This window comes from Mustela lutreola, chromosome 7 (assembly GCF_030435805.1).
Source record: "Mustela lutreola isolate mMusLut2 chromosome 7, mMusLut2.pri, whole genome shotgun sequence".
NCBI classification, from domain to species: domain Eukaryota; kingdom Metazoa; phylum Chordata; class Mammalia; order Carnivora; family Mustelidae; genus Mustela; species Mustela lutreola.
Genome location: NC_081296.1, coordinates 30,202,067 through 30,214,347, shown reverse-complemented (window position 1 = coordinate 30,214,347; position 12,281 = coordinate 30,202,067). Strand labels below are relative to the sequence as shown.

Below are 12,281 nucleotides of genomic sequence, written 5' to 3'. Positions count from 1 at the left end.
CCCATTCTTGCCCACGTCCAGCCAAACCATGCTCCATCGGCAGCCCAAGCAAACATCGAGGGCTGTACTTCAGCAGCCTCCCAGGCTCCCAAAGTCCTTGGGAGTGTGGTGCCTAGGGCAGGAGCTCTGCCCGCTCCAGCCCCAAGAAACATGCGCTGGGGTTGGCTCGAGCAACCGCCACTCGCTGAGGGGGACAGAAGTCCCTGATGCCAAGGGTCTCCCGAACCCGTCTCCTCACGGGCGCACAGGACACAAAGGGAGGTCCAAGGAGGCCTCAGGGCCACGCGGATCTATGGCGGCATCCCCCCGGGATCCAGTCCCGGCCAGTTCCCGCGGCCCAACGTTCGCGTTCCCTGCACCTGGGATGGCTCAAGGGAGCCTGATCACGCGCCAGCCAACGCTGTGTGGACAACGGGGGCCTCCACCCGTAGCTCAGTGGTGGAGCCAGAGCCCCGTGCCGGGACTCTGGCTTCGCGGACGACGCCCATGGCGTCTGCCATCTCCCGCCAGGCCCAGAGTCTCCCACTCACCTGTCGTGGCCAACGCCGCGCCGACCACCTGGCGCCCAAGGCCCGCTGCAAGACACAAGGAGACAAGGGTTCCTAAGGCATGGCTCCCAGGCTGCTGTCCAGGGGAGGGGAGGGGATTCAGTCTCTAGGCCGGGTGGGCTGCCTCCACACCTCGAGGGGCCCCTGACGTGCACGGGCTTTCCAGGGCAGGAGCAGGGATCCCCGGGGGATCCTTGGCCTCAAGCTCCCAACGGCAGCGCCCCTCCAGGGCCCCGAGGCTCCGGGGGATGCTGATCCCGGCACAGACGCCTGCATTGGGCCTCAGCGTAATCCTATTGAGCATGATTTTTAGGACATCACCGCTCTTCGAGACCATTTGAGTTGTCATCATTGACCCAAGCAGGTTGGCGGCGATGCGTGCGGTCGCGTCGCCCCCAGAACCTGCTTACCGGGGCTGCGTGGCGGACTGCGCCATGGGCCGGGGTCCTGAGACATTGGACCTGTGGGCAGGGCCGGGCCAGGCAAGACGAGCTGGTGCGGGCGTTCTCCCCGCTTGTGGATGCGGTTCTGAGGAGAGACGGAGAGACCAGCTGTCCAAAAGCCCTGGTCCGGGGCACCGGCCTGACGGCCGAGGGCTACCTTTCCCAACGTCCTGGCCGGTGGGGGCCGGGCATACGGCCGACCCACGCATGGCTGATGTGCGAGACGACGGAGCAGGGCCCAGGGCCCCAGCTGCCCTTACCAGGGCATCCCCAAACAAGGGAGATCTAGGCCCCTGGGTCAGCACCACCGTCGGCAGAACGGTCCGTGAACATGGCACCGAGCACAGGGTTTTGACGTGTCCCCGCTGTCTCCCTTGCACGGGAGCCGAGGGGGGCGGTCAGGGACTGTTGGCCAGGACGCCGCCCACCCACCCATGGTCACACCTGGGAGCCAAGGATGGGAGCCCCTACCCTGGAAGCCCAAGGTGGCTCGGGCCCACGGCTGCCCCAGGGCCGAGCTCGGAATGCCAGGTCGCTGTCCACCACTACGGCCAGGCACACCACCCACCGGCTGCCCTGGGCGAGGTACCCGACTCTCGCCGTGCAGCGCCGCTTCGTCAGGACCCGGTCCCCGGTACTTGAGAGCCTCCGGAGAGTGGCTCCGACCCAATGGCTGCAAGGGCCTGGCCCTCGCAGATTCCGCCCCGTAGCCCCGTGGAACCCGGCTGTCTCGCGAGCACAAGGAATCCTCTTGCGCTCTTCGCAAGCAGCCTGGTGGGGTCTCCAACGCCTTGGGGGTCTGTGCTGTGGGGCGGGAGCTCAGGCCTCGTCAGCCCGCGGAAACAAGCCAAGTCCCGGGCCTCGAGCAACACCCCGTGGCAGAAGATCACAGAAGCTTCTGAGACCACAAGTCTCACGTCCACTACGTTCGTAGGCCCACGAGACACGCCCAGATGGATCAGGGGGCCTCATGGTCCCCTGATCCTATGGCGGCCACTCTGCGCTTTCCGGGTCTTGCCAGCCACCCGGCCCCACGCTCGCGTTCCCTGCCCCTGGGATGGCTCAAGGGCACCCGCTCCCGGGGTGGCCCACGACGTCTGGACCAAGAGGACCGCCACCCCAAGCCCACGGCCTGCTGCAGAGTCACTGCTGGGCTACCCGCTTCCCAAGGCGTCTCGGGCCTCCCTCCGAGCCCAAGGCTTCCGCTCACCTCTGCTGCATGTCGACACACCGAGGACCTAGCCGGCCAGGCCCGCCGAAGGACACGAGGAGACGAGGATGGCGAAGCCCTGGCTCCGGGGAGCTGTCCTGGGAAGGGGATTGGGGCGGTGGGCCAGCTTGAGTGCCAGAACACCCCCGTGGGCACGCGCAGAGGCGCCTGGGCTCCGGGCCCAACGCGCGCAGACGCTCGAGCGTTCGTTCTCCTCTAGCGCCCAGCTGCAGCAGCGCGCCCTCAAATGCCCCGAGGGTCTGGGGGCTGCTGATCCCCGCACGGTCCCCTGCACTGGGCCTCAGCGTAATCCTATTGAGCATGATTTTTAGGTCATCATCGCTCTTCGAGACCATATGAGTTCTCATCATTGACCCAAGCAAGCCGGGGGCGACGCGTGAGGTCCCTGCCCACCCGGAACCCCTCCTTACCGAGGGAGCGGTCGGGACGGCGCCATGCCCCGGCGATCCGAGACACGGGCCCTTTGGGCGGGGCTGGGAGAAGCCAGACTTGGTCGTCAAGGCGAGATCCTCTCTGGGGGACGGGGATCTAAGGACAGAGGGAGAGGCCAGCTGTCAGAACGGCCTGCTCTGTGGCTCGTGCCCCATGCGGCCACGATCGGTCACGCCCGAATCCCTGGCCGCTGCTGGCCAGGCGGGTGGAGGAACGAACGACCCAAGGCTCGGAGCCGCCGCAAGCAAGGAAAAGGGCCCTGGGGAGCCGCTGTACATCCCTGGGCCTCCAGAAACTGTGGAGATCAGGGCCCCTGTGGGAACCAGCCCTTGCTAAGAAAGGCCCCACAACGTGGGCGGGAACACTAGGTTATCGAGTTACCACCCCCCGATGCCTCCCGGGCCCCGAGCCAACGGGGGCGGCCCCAGAACTTATGGCCAGGCAGACGCCAACCCCAGATTGGCCCGGCTGCCGTCCGTGCATCCGGGCGCTGGCACTCGCAGCCAACGTTGGCCCCCATGCCCCGACGGTCCACGTCTGGAGAGGGAGTCGCGGGTCACGGTCTCCCGCCAGCGGGAGGCAGGGGACAAATGCCCGCCCTGCAACAGGTTCCAGAGTCTCCCCGCGTGGCGGCCCCTCCTCTGGGGGCCTGGCCCGACAGGCTCTCGCCCAATGCCCGCTGTGGCCTGTGGCTCGCCCATTCTTGCCCACGTCCAGCCAAACCATGCTCCATCGGCAGCCCAAGCAAACATCGAGGGCTGTACTTCAGCAGCCTCCCAGGCTCCCAAAGTCCTTGGGAGTCTGGTGCCTAGGGCAGGAGCTCTGCCCGCTCTAGCCCCAAGAAACATGCACTGGGGTTGGCTCGAGCAACCGCCACTCGCTGAGGGGGACAGAAGTCCCTGACGCCAAGGGTCTCCCGAACCCGTCTCCTCACGGGCGCACAGGACACAAAGGGAGGTCCAAGGAGGCCTCAGGGCCACGCGGATCTATGGCGGCATCCCCCCGGGATCCAGTCCCGGCCATTTCCCGCGGCCCAACGTTCGCGTTCCCTGCACCTGGGATGGCTCAAGGGAGCCTGATCACGCGCCAGCCAACGCTGTGTGGACAACGGGGGCCTCCACCCGTAGCTCAGTGGTGGAGCCAGAGCCCCGTGCCGGGACTCTGGCTTCGCGGACGACGCCCATGGCGTCTGCCATCTCCCGCCAGGCCCAGAGTCTCCCACTCACCTGTCGTGGCCAACGCCGCGCCTACCACCTGGCGCCCAAGGCCCGCTGCAAGACACAAGGAGACAAGGGTTCCTAAGGCATGGCTCCCAGGGAGCTGTCCAGGGGAGGGGAGGGGATTCAGTCTCTAGGCCGGGTGGGCTGCCTCCACACCTCGAGGGGCCCCTGACGTGCACGGGCTTTCCAGGGCCGGAGCAGGGATCCCCGGGGTATCCTTGGCCTTAAGCTCCCAACGGCAGCGCCCCTCCAGGGCCCCGAGGCTCCGGGGGATGCTGATCCCGGCACAGACGCCTGCATTGGGCCTTAGCGTAATCCTATTGAGCATGATTTTTAGGTCATCACCGCTCTTCGAGACCATTTGAGTTGTCATCATTGACCCAAGCAGGTTGGCGGCGATGCGTGCGGTCGCGTCGCCCCCAGAACCTGCTTACCGGGGCTGCGTGGCGGACTGCGCCATGAGCCGGGGTCCTGAGACATTGGACCTGTGGGCAGGGCCGGGCCAGGCAAGACGAGCTGGTGCGGGCGATCTCCCCGCTTGTGGATGCGGTTCTGAGGAGAGACGGAGAGACCAGCTGTCCAAAAGCCCTGGTCCGGGGCACCGGCCGGACGGCCGAGGGCTACCTTTCCCAACGTCCTGGCCGGTGGGGGCCGGGCATACGGCCGACCCACGCATGGCTGATGTGCGAGACGACGGAGCAGGGCCCAGGGCCCCAGCTGCCCTTACCAGGGCATCCCCAAACAAGGGAGATCTAGGCCCCTGGGTCAGCACCACCGTCGGCAGAACGGTCCGTGAACATGGCACGGAGCACAGGGTTTTGACGTGTCTCCGCTGTCTCCCTTGCACGGGAGCCGAGGGGGGCGGTCAGGGAGTTGTGGCCAGGACGCCGCCTACCCACCCATGGTCCCACCTGGGAGCCAAGGATCGGAGCCCCTACCCTGGAAGCCCAAGGTGGCTCGGGCCCACGGCTGCCCCAGGGCCGAGCTCGGAATGCCAGGTCGCTGTCCACCACTACGGCCAGGCACACCACCCACCGGCTGCCCTGGGCGAGGTACCCGACTCTCGCCGTGCAGCGCCGCTTCGTCAGGACCCGGTCCCCGGTGCTTGAGAGCCTCCGGAGAGAGGCTCCGACCCAATGGCTGCAAGGGCCTGGCCCTCGCAGATTCCGCCCCGTAGCCCCGTGGAACCCGGCTGTCTCGCGAGCACAAGGAATCCTCTTGCGCTCTTTGCAAGCAGCCTGGTGGGGTCTCCAACGCCTTGGGCGTCTGCGCTGTGGGGCGGGACCTCAGGCCTCGTCAGCCCGCGGAAACAAGCCAAGTCCCGGGCCTCGAGCAACACCCCGTGGCAGAAGAGCACAGAAGCTTCTGAGACCACTAGTCTCACGTCCACTACGTTCGTAGGCCCACGAGACACGCCCAGATGGATCAGGGGGACTCAGGGTCCCCTGATCCTATGGCGGCCACTCTGCGCTTTCCGGGTCTTGCCAGCCACCCGGCCCCACGCTCGCGTTCCCTGCCCCTGGGATGGCTCAAGGGCACCCGCTCCCGGGGTGGCCCACGACGTCTGGACCACGAGGACCGCCACCCCAAGCCCACGGCCTGCTGCAGAGTCACTGCTGGGCTACCCGCTTCCCAAGGCGTCTCGGGCCGCCCTCCGAGCCCAAGGCTTCCGCTCACCTCTGCTGCATGTCGACACACCGAGGACCTAGCCGGCCAGGCCCGTCGAAGGACACGAGGAGACGAGGATGGCGAAGCCCTGGCTCCCGGGGAGCTGTCCTGGGAAGGGGATTGGGGCGGTGGGCCAGCTTGAGTGCCAGAACACCCCCGTGGGCACGCGCAGAGGCGCCTGGGCTCCGGGCCCAACGCGAGGAGACGCTCGAGCGTTCGTTCTCCTCTAGCGCCCAGCTGCAGCAGCGCGCCCTAAAATGCCCCGAGGGTCTGGGGGCTGCTGATCCCCGCACGGTCCCCTGCACTGGGCCTCAGCGTAATCCTATTGAGCATGATTTTTAGGTCATCATCGCTCTTCGAGACCATATGAGTTCTCATCATTGACCCAAGCAAGCCGGGGGCGACGCGTGAGGTCCCTGCCCACCCGGAACCCCTCCTTACCGAGGGAGCGGTCAGGACGGCGCCATGCCCCCGCGATCCGAGACACGGGCCCTTTCGGCGGGGCTGGGAGAAGCCAGACTTGGTCGTCAAGGCGAGATCCTCCCTGGGGGACGGGGTTCTAAGGACAGAGGGAGAGGCCAGCTGTCAGAACGGCCTGCTCTGTGGCTCGTGCCCCATGCGGCCACGATCGGTCACTCCCGAAGCCCTGGCCGCGGCTGGCCAGGCGGGTGGAGGAACGAACGACCCAAGGCTCGGAGCCGCCGCAAGCAAGGAAAAGGGCCCTGGGGAGCCGCTGTACATCCCTGGGCCTCCAGAAACTGTGGAGATCAGGGCCCCTGTGGGAACCACCCCTTGCTAAGAAAAGCCCCACAACGTGGGCGGGAACACTAGGTTATCGAGTGCCCCCCCCCCCCCGATGCCTCCCGGGCTCCGAGCCAACGGGGGCGGCCCCAGAACTTATGGCCAGGCAGACGCCAACCCCAGATTGGCCCGGCTGCCGTCCGTGCATCCGGGCGCTGGCACTAGCAGCCAACGTTGGCCCCCATGCCCCGACGGTCCACGTCTGGAGAGGGAGTCGCGGGTCACGGTCTCCCGCCAGCGGGAGGCAGGGGACCAATGCCCGCCCTGCAACAGGGTCCAGAGTCTCCCCGCGTGGCGGCCCCTCTTCTGGGGGCCTGACCCGACAGGCTCTCGCCCAATGCCCGCTGTGGCCTGGGGTCGCCCATTCTTGCCCACGTCCAGCCAAACCATGCTCCATCGGCAGCCCAAGCAAACATCGAGGGCTGTACTTCAGCAGCCTCCCAGGCTCCCAACGTCCTTGGGAGTGTGGTGCCTAGGGCAGGAGCTCTGCCCGCTCCAGCCCCAAGAAACATGCGCTGGGGTTGGCTCGAGCAACCGCCACTCGCTGAGGGGGACAGAAGTCCCTGATGCCAAGGGTCTCCCGAACCCGTCTCCTCACGGGCGCACAGGACACAAAGGGAGGTCCAAGGAGGCCTCAGGGCCACGCGGATCTATGGCGGCATCCCCCCGGGATCCAGTCCCGGCCAGTTCCCGCGGCCCAACGTTCGCGTTCCCTGCACCTGGGATGGCTCAAGGGAGCCTGATCACGCGCCAGCCAACGCTGTGTGGACAACGGGGGCCTCCACCCGTAGCTCAGTGGTGGAGCCAGAGCCCCGTGCCGTGACTCTGGCTTCGCGGACGACGCCCATGGCGTCTGCCATCTCCCGCCAGGCCCAGAGTCTCCCACTCACCTGTCGTGGCCAACGCCGCGCCTACCACCTGGCGCCCAAGGCCCGCTGCAAGACACAAGGAGACAAGGGTTCCTAAGGCATGGCTCCCAGGCTGCTGTCCAGGGGAGGGGAGGGGATTCAGTCTCTAGGCCGGGTGGGCTGCCTCCACACCTCGAGTGGCCCCTGAAGTGCACGGGCTTTCCAGGGCAGGAGTAGGGATCCCCGGGGGATCCTTGGCCTCAAGCTCCCAACGGCAGCGTCCCTCCAGGGCCCCGAGGCTCCGGGGGATGCTGATCCCGGCACAGACGCCTGCATTGGGCCTCAGCGTAATCCTATTGAGCATGATTTTTAGGTCATCACCGCTCTTCGAGACCATTTGAGATGTCATCATTGACCCAATCAGGGTGGCGGCGATGCGTGCGGTCGCGTCGCCCCCAGAACCTGCTTACCGGGGCTGCGTGGCGGACTGCGCCATGAGCCGGGGTCCTGAGACATTGGACCTGTGGGCAGGGCCGGGCCAGGCAAGACGAGCTGGTGCGGGCGATCTCCCCGCTTGTGGATGCGGTTCTGAGGAGAGACGGAGAGACCAGCTGTCCAAAAGCCCTGGTCCGGGGCACCGGCCGGACGGCCGAGGGCTACCTTTCCCAACGTCCTGGCCGGTGGGGGCCGGGCATACGGCCGACCCACGCATGGCTGATGTGCGAGACGACGGAACAGGGCCCAGGGCCCCAGCTGCCCTTACCAGGGCATCCCCAAACAAGGGAGATCTAGGCCCCTGTGTCAGCACCACCGTCGGCAGAACGGTCCGTGAACATGGCACGGAGCACAGGGTTTTGCACGGGAGCCGAGGGGGGCGGTCAGGGACTTGTGGCCAGGACGCCGCCCACCCACCCATGGTCCCACCTGGGAGCCAAGGATCGGAGCCCCTACCCTGGAAGCCCAAGGTGGCTCGGGCCCACGGCTGCCCCAGGGCCGAGCTCGGAATGCCAGGTCGCTGTCCACCACTACGGCCAGGCACACCACCCACCGGCTGCCCTGGGCGAGGTACCCGACTCTCGCCGTGCAGCGCCGCTTCGTCAGGACCCGGTCCCCGGTGCTTGAGAGCCTCCGGAGAGTGGCTCCGACCCAATGGCTGCAAGGGCCTGGCACTCGCAGATTCCGCCCCGTAGCCCCGTGGAACCCGGCTGTCTCGCGAGCACAAGGTATCCTCTTGCGCTCTTCGCAAGCCGCCTGGTGGGGTCTCCAACGCCTTGGGCGTCTGCGCTGTGGGCCGGGAGCTCAGGCCTCGTCAGCCCGCGGAAAAAAGCCAAGTCCCGGGCCTCGAGCAACACCCCGTGGCAGAAGATCACAGAAGCTTCTGAGACCACAAGTCTCACGTCCACTACGTTCGTAGGCCCACGAGACACGCCCAGATGGATCAGGGGGCCTCAGGGTCCCCTGATCCTATGGCGGCCACTCTACGCTTTCCGGGTCTTGCCAGCCACCCGGCCACACGCTCGCGTTCCCTGCCCCAGGGATGGCTCAAGGGCACCCGCTCCCGGGGTGTCCCACGACGTCTGGACCACGAGGACCGCCACCCCACGCCCACGGCCTGCTGCAGTGTCACTGCTGGGCTACCCGCTTCCCAAGGCGTCTCGGGCCTCCCTCCGAGCCCAAGGCTTCCGCTCCCCTCTGCTGCATGTCGACACACCGAGGACCTAGCCGGCCAGGCCCGCCGAAGTACACGAGGAGACGAGGATGGCGAAGCCCTGGCTCCCGGGGAGATGTCCTGGGAAGGGGATTGGGGCGGTGGGCCAGCTTGAGTGCCACAACACCCCCGTGGGCACGCGTAGAGGCGCGTGGGCTCCGGGCCCAACGCGCGGAGACGCTCGAGCATTCGTTCTCCTCTAGCGCCCAACTGCAGCAGCGCGCCTTCAAATTCCCCGAGGGTCTGGGGGTTGCTGATCCCCACACGGTCCCCTGCACTGGGCCTCAGCGTAATCCTATTGAGCATGATTTTTAGGTCATCATCGCTCTTCGAGACCATATGAGTTCTCATCATTGACCCAAGCAAGCCGGGGGCGACGCGTGAGGTCCCTGCCCACCCGGAACCCCTCCTTACCGAGGGAGCGGTCGGGACGGCGCCATGCCTCGTCGATCCGAGACACGGGACCTTTGGGCGGGGCTGGGAGAAGCCAGACTTGGACGTCCAGGCGAGATCCTCCCTGGGGGACGGGGTTCTAAGGACAGAGGGAGAGGCCAGCTGTCAGAACGGCCTGCTCTGTGGCTCGTGCCCCATGCGGCCACGATCGGTCACGCCCGAAGCCCTGGCCGCTGCTGGCCAGGCGGGTGGAGGAACGAACGACCCAAGGCTCGGAGCCGCCGCAAGCAAGGAAAAGGGCCCTGGGGAGCCGCTGTACATCCCTGGGCCTCCAGAAACTGTGGAGATCAGGGTCCCTGTGGGAACCACCCCTTGCTAAGAAAGGCCCCACAACGTGGGCGGGAACACTAGGTTATCGAGTTACCCCCCCCCCATGCCTCCCGGGCCCCGAGCCAACGGGGGCGGCCCCAGAACTTATGGCCAGGCAGACACCAACCCCAGATTGGCCCGGCTGCCGTCCGTGCATCCGGGCGCTGGCACTCGCAGCCAACGTTGGCCCCCATGCCCCGACGGTCCACGTCTGGAGAGGGAGTCGCGGGTCACGGTCTCCCGCCAGCGGGAGGCAGGGGACCAATGCCCGCCCTGCAACAGGGTCCAGAGTGTCCCCGCGTGGCGGCCCCTCCTCTGGGGGCCTGGCCCGACAGGCTCTCGCCCAATGCCCGCTGTGGGCTGGGGCTCGCCCATTCTTGCCCACGTCCAGCCAAACCATGCTCCATCGGCAGCCCAAGCAAACATCGAGGGCTGTACTTCAGTAGCCTCCCAGGCTCCCAAAGTCCTTGGGAGTCTGGTGCCTAGGGCAGGAGCTCTGCCCGCTCCAGCCCCAAGAAACATGCGCTGGGGTTGGCTCGAGCAACCGCCACTCGCTGAGGGGGACAGAAGTCCCTGACGCCAAGGGTCTCCCGAACCCGTCTCCTCACGGGCGCACAGGACAGAAAGGGAGGTCCAAGGAGGCCTAGGGGCCACGCGGATCTATGGCGGCATCCCCCCGGGATCCAGTCCCGGCCAGTTCCCGCGGCCCAACGTTCGCGTTCCCTGCACCTGGGATGGCTCAAGGGAGCCTGATCACGCGCCAGCCAACGCTGTGTGGACAACGGGGGCCTCCACCCGTAGCTCAGTGGTGGAGCCAGAGCCCCGTGCCGTGACTCTGGCTTCGCGGACGACGCCCTTGGCGCCTGCCATCTCCCGCCAGGCCCAGAGTCTCCCACTCACCTGTCGTGGCCAACGCCGCGCCTACCACCTGGCGCCCAAGGCCCGCTGCAAGACACAAGGAGACAACGGTTCCTAAGGCATGGCTCCCAGGGAGCTCTCCAGGGGAGGGGAGGGGATTCAGTCTCTAGGCCGGGTGGGCTGCCTCCACACCTCGAGGGGCCCCTGATGTGCACGGGCTTTCCAGGGCAGGAGCAGGGATCCCCGGGGGATCCTTGGCCTCAAGCTCCCAACGGCAGCGCCCCTCCAGGGCCCCGAGGCTCCGGGGGATGCTGATCCCGGCACAGACGCCTGCATTGGGCCTCAGCGTAATCCTATTGAGCATGATTTTTAGGTCATCACCGCTCTTCGAGACCATTTGAGTTGTCATCATTGACCCAAGCAGGTTGGCGGCGATGCGTGCGGTCGCGTCGCCCCCAGAACCTGCTTACCGGGGCTGCGTGGCGGACTGCGCCATGAGCCGGTGTCCTGAGACATTGGACCTGTGGGCAGGGCCGGGCCAGGCAAGACGAGCTGGTGCGGGCGTTCTCCCCGCTTGTGGATGCGGTTCTGAGGAGAGACGGAGAGACCAGCTGTCCAAAAGCCCTGGTCCGGGGCACCGGCCGGACGGCCGAGGGCTACCTTTCCCAACGTCCTGGCCGGTGGGGGCCGGGCATACGGCCGACCCACGCATGGCTGATGTGCGAGACGACGGAGCAGGGCCCAGGGCCTCAGCTGCCCTTACCAGGGCATCCCCAAACAAGGGAGATTTAGGCCCCTGGGTCAGCACAACCGTCGGCAGAATGGTCCGTGAACATGGCACGGAGCAAAGGGTTTTGACGTGTCCCCGCTGTCTCCCTTGCACGGGAGCCGAGGGGGGCGGTCAGGGACTTTTGGCCAGGACGCCGCCCACCACCCATGGTCCCACCTGGGAGCCAAGGATCGGAGCCCCTACCCTGGAAGCCCAAGGTGGCTCGGGCCAACGGCTGCCCCAGGGCCGAGCTCGGAATGCCAGGTCGCTGTCCACCACTACGGCCAGGCACACCACCCACCGGCTGCCCTGGGCGAGGTACCCGACTCTCGCCGTGCAGCGCCGCTTCGTCAGGACCCGGTCCCCGGTGCTTGAGAGCCTCCGGAGAGAGGCTCCGACCCAATGGCTGCAAGGGCCTGGCCCTCGCAGATTCCGCCCCGTAGCCCCGTGGAACCCGGCTGTCTCGCGAGCACAAGGAATCCTCTTGCGCTCTTTGCAAGCAGCCTGGTGGGGTCTCCAACGCCTTGGGCGTCTGCGCTGTGGGGCGGGACCTCAGGCCTCGTCAGCCCGCGGAAACAAGCCAAGTCCCGGGCCTCGAGCAACACCCCGTGGCAGAAGAGCACAGAAGCTTCTGAGACCACTAGTCTCACGTCCACTACGTTCGTATGCCCACGAGACACGCCCAGATGGATCAGGGGGCCTCAGGGTCCCCTGATCCTCTGGCGGCCACTCTGCGCTTTCCGGGTCTTGCCAGCCACCCGGCCCCACGCTCGCGTTCCCTGCCCCTGGGATGGCTCAAGGGCACCCGCTCCCGGGGTGGCCCACGACGTCTGGACCACGAGGACCGCCACCCCAAGCCCACGGCCTGCTGCAGAGTCACTGCTGGGCTACCCGCTTCCCAAGGCGTCTCGGGCCTCCCTCCGAGCCCAAGGCTTCCGCTCACCTCTGCTGCATGTCGACACACCGAGGACCTAGCCGGCCAGGCCCGTCGAA

The 12,281-nt window shown here is 67.1% G+C and overlaps 7 non-coding genes across 7 annotated transcripts; all 7 read right to left on the bottom strand.

Moving 5' to 3' along the window:
• Window positions 1-825: 825 nt before the first annotated feature.
• Window positions 826-906, bottom strand: LOC131837646 (small nucleolar RNA SNORD115). Its single transcript, XR_009356241.1, has one exon. It is a non-coding gene; the product is annotated as a small nucleolar RNA SNORD115 (small nucleolar RNA).
• Window positions 907-2,497: 1,591 nt separating this feature from the next.
• On the bottom strand, window positions 2,498-2,578 carry LOC131837520 (small nucleolar RNA SNORD115). Its single transcript, XR_009356120.1, has one exon. It is a non-coding gene; the product is annotated as a small nucleolar RNA SNORD115 (small nucleolar RNA).
• Window positions 2,579-4,175: 1,597 nt separating this feature from the next.
• Window positions 4,176-4,256, bottom strand: LOC131837655 (small nucleolar RNA SNORD115). Its single transcript, XR_009356250.1, has one exon. It is a non-coding gene; the product is annotated as a small nucleolar RNA SNORD115 (small nucleolar RNA).
• A 1,592-nt stretch (window positions 4,257-5,848) lies between these two features.
• On the bottom strand, window positions 5,849-5,929 carry LOC131837519 (small nucleolar RNA SNORD115). The gene has a single exon (XR_009356119.1). It is a non-coding gene; the product is annotated as a small nucleolar RNA SNORD115 (small nucleolar RNA).
• A 1,599-nt stretch (window positions 5,930-7,528) lies between these two features.
• Window positions 7,529-7,609, bottom strand: LOC131837624 (small nucleolar RNA SNORD115). Its single transcript, XR_009356220.1, has one exon. It is a non-coding gene; the product is annotated as a small nucleolar RNA SNORD115 (small nucleolar RNA).
• Window positions 7,610-9,178: 1,569 nt separating this feature from the next.
• Window positions 9,179-9,259, bottom strand: LOC131837518 (small nucleolar RNA SNORD115). The gene has a single exon (XR_009356118.1). It is a non-coding gene; the product is annotated as a small nucleolar RNA SNORD115 (small nucleolar RNA).
• A 1,597-nt stretch (window positions 9,260-10,856) lies between these two features.
• Window positions 10,857-10,937, bottom strand: LOC131837596 (small nucleolar RNA SNORD115). The gene has a single exon (XR_009356193.1). It is a non-coding gene; the product is annotated as a small nucleolar RNA SNORD115 (small nucleolar RNA).
• Window positions 10,938-12,281: the final 1,344 nt, after the last annotated feature.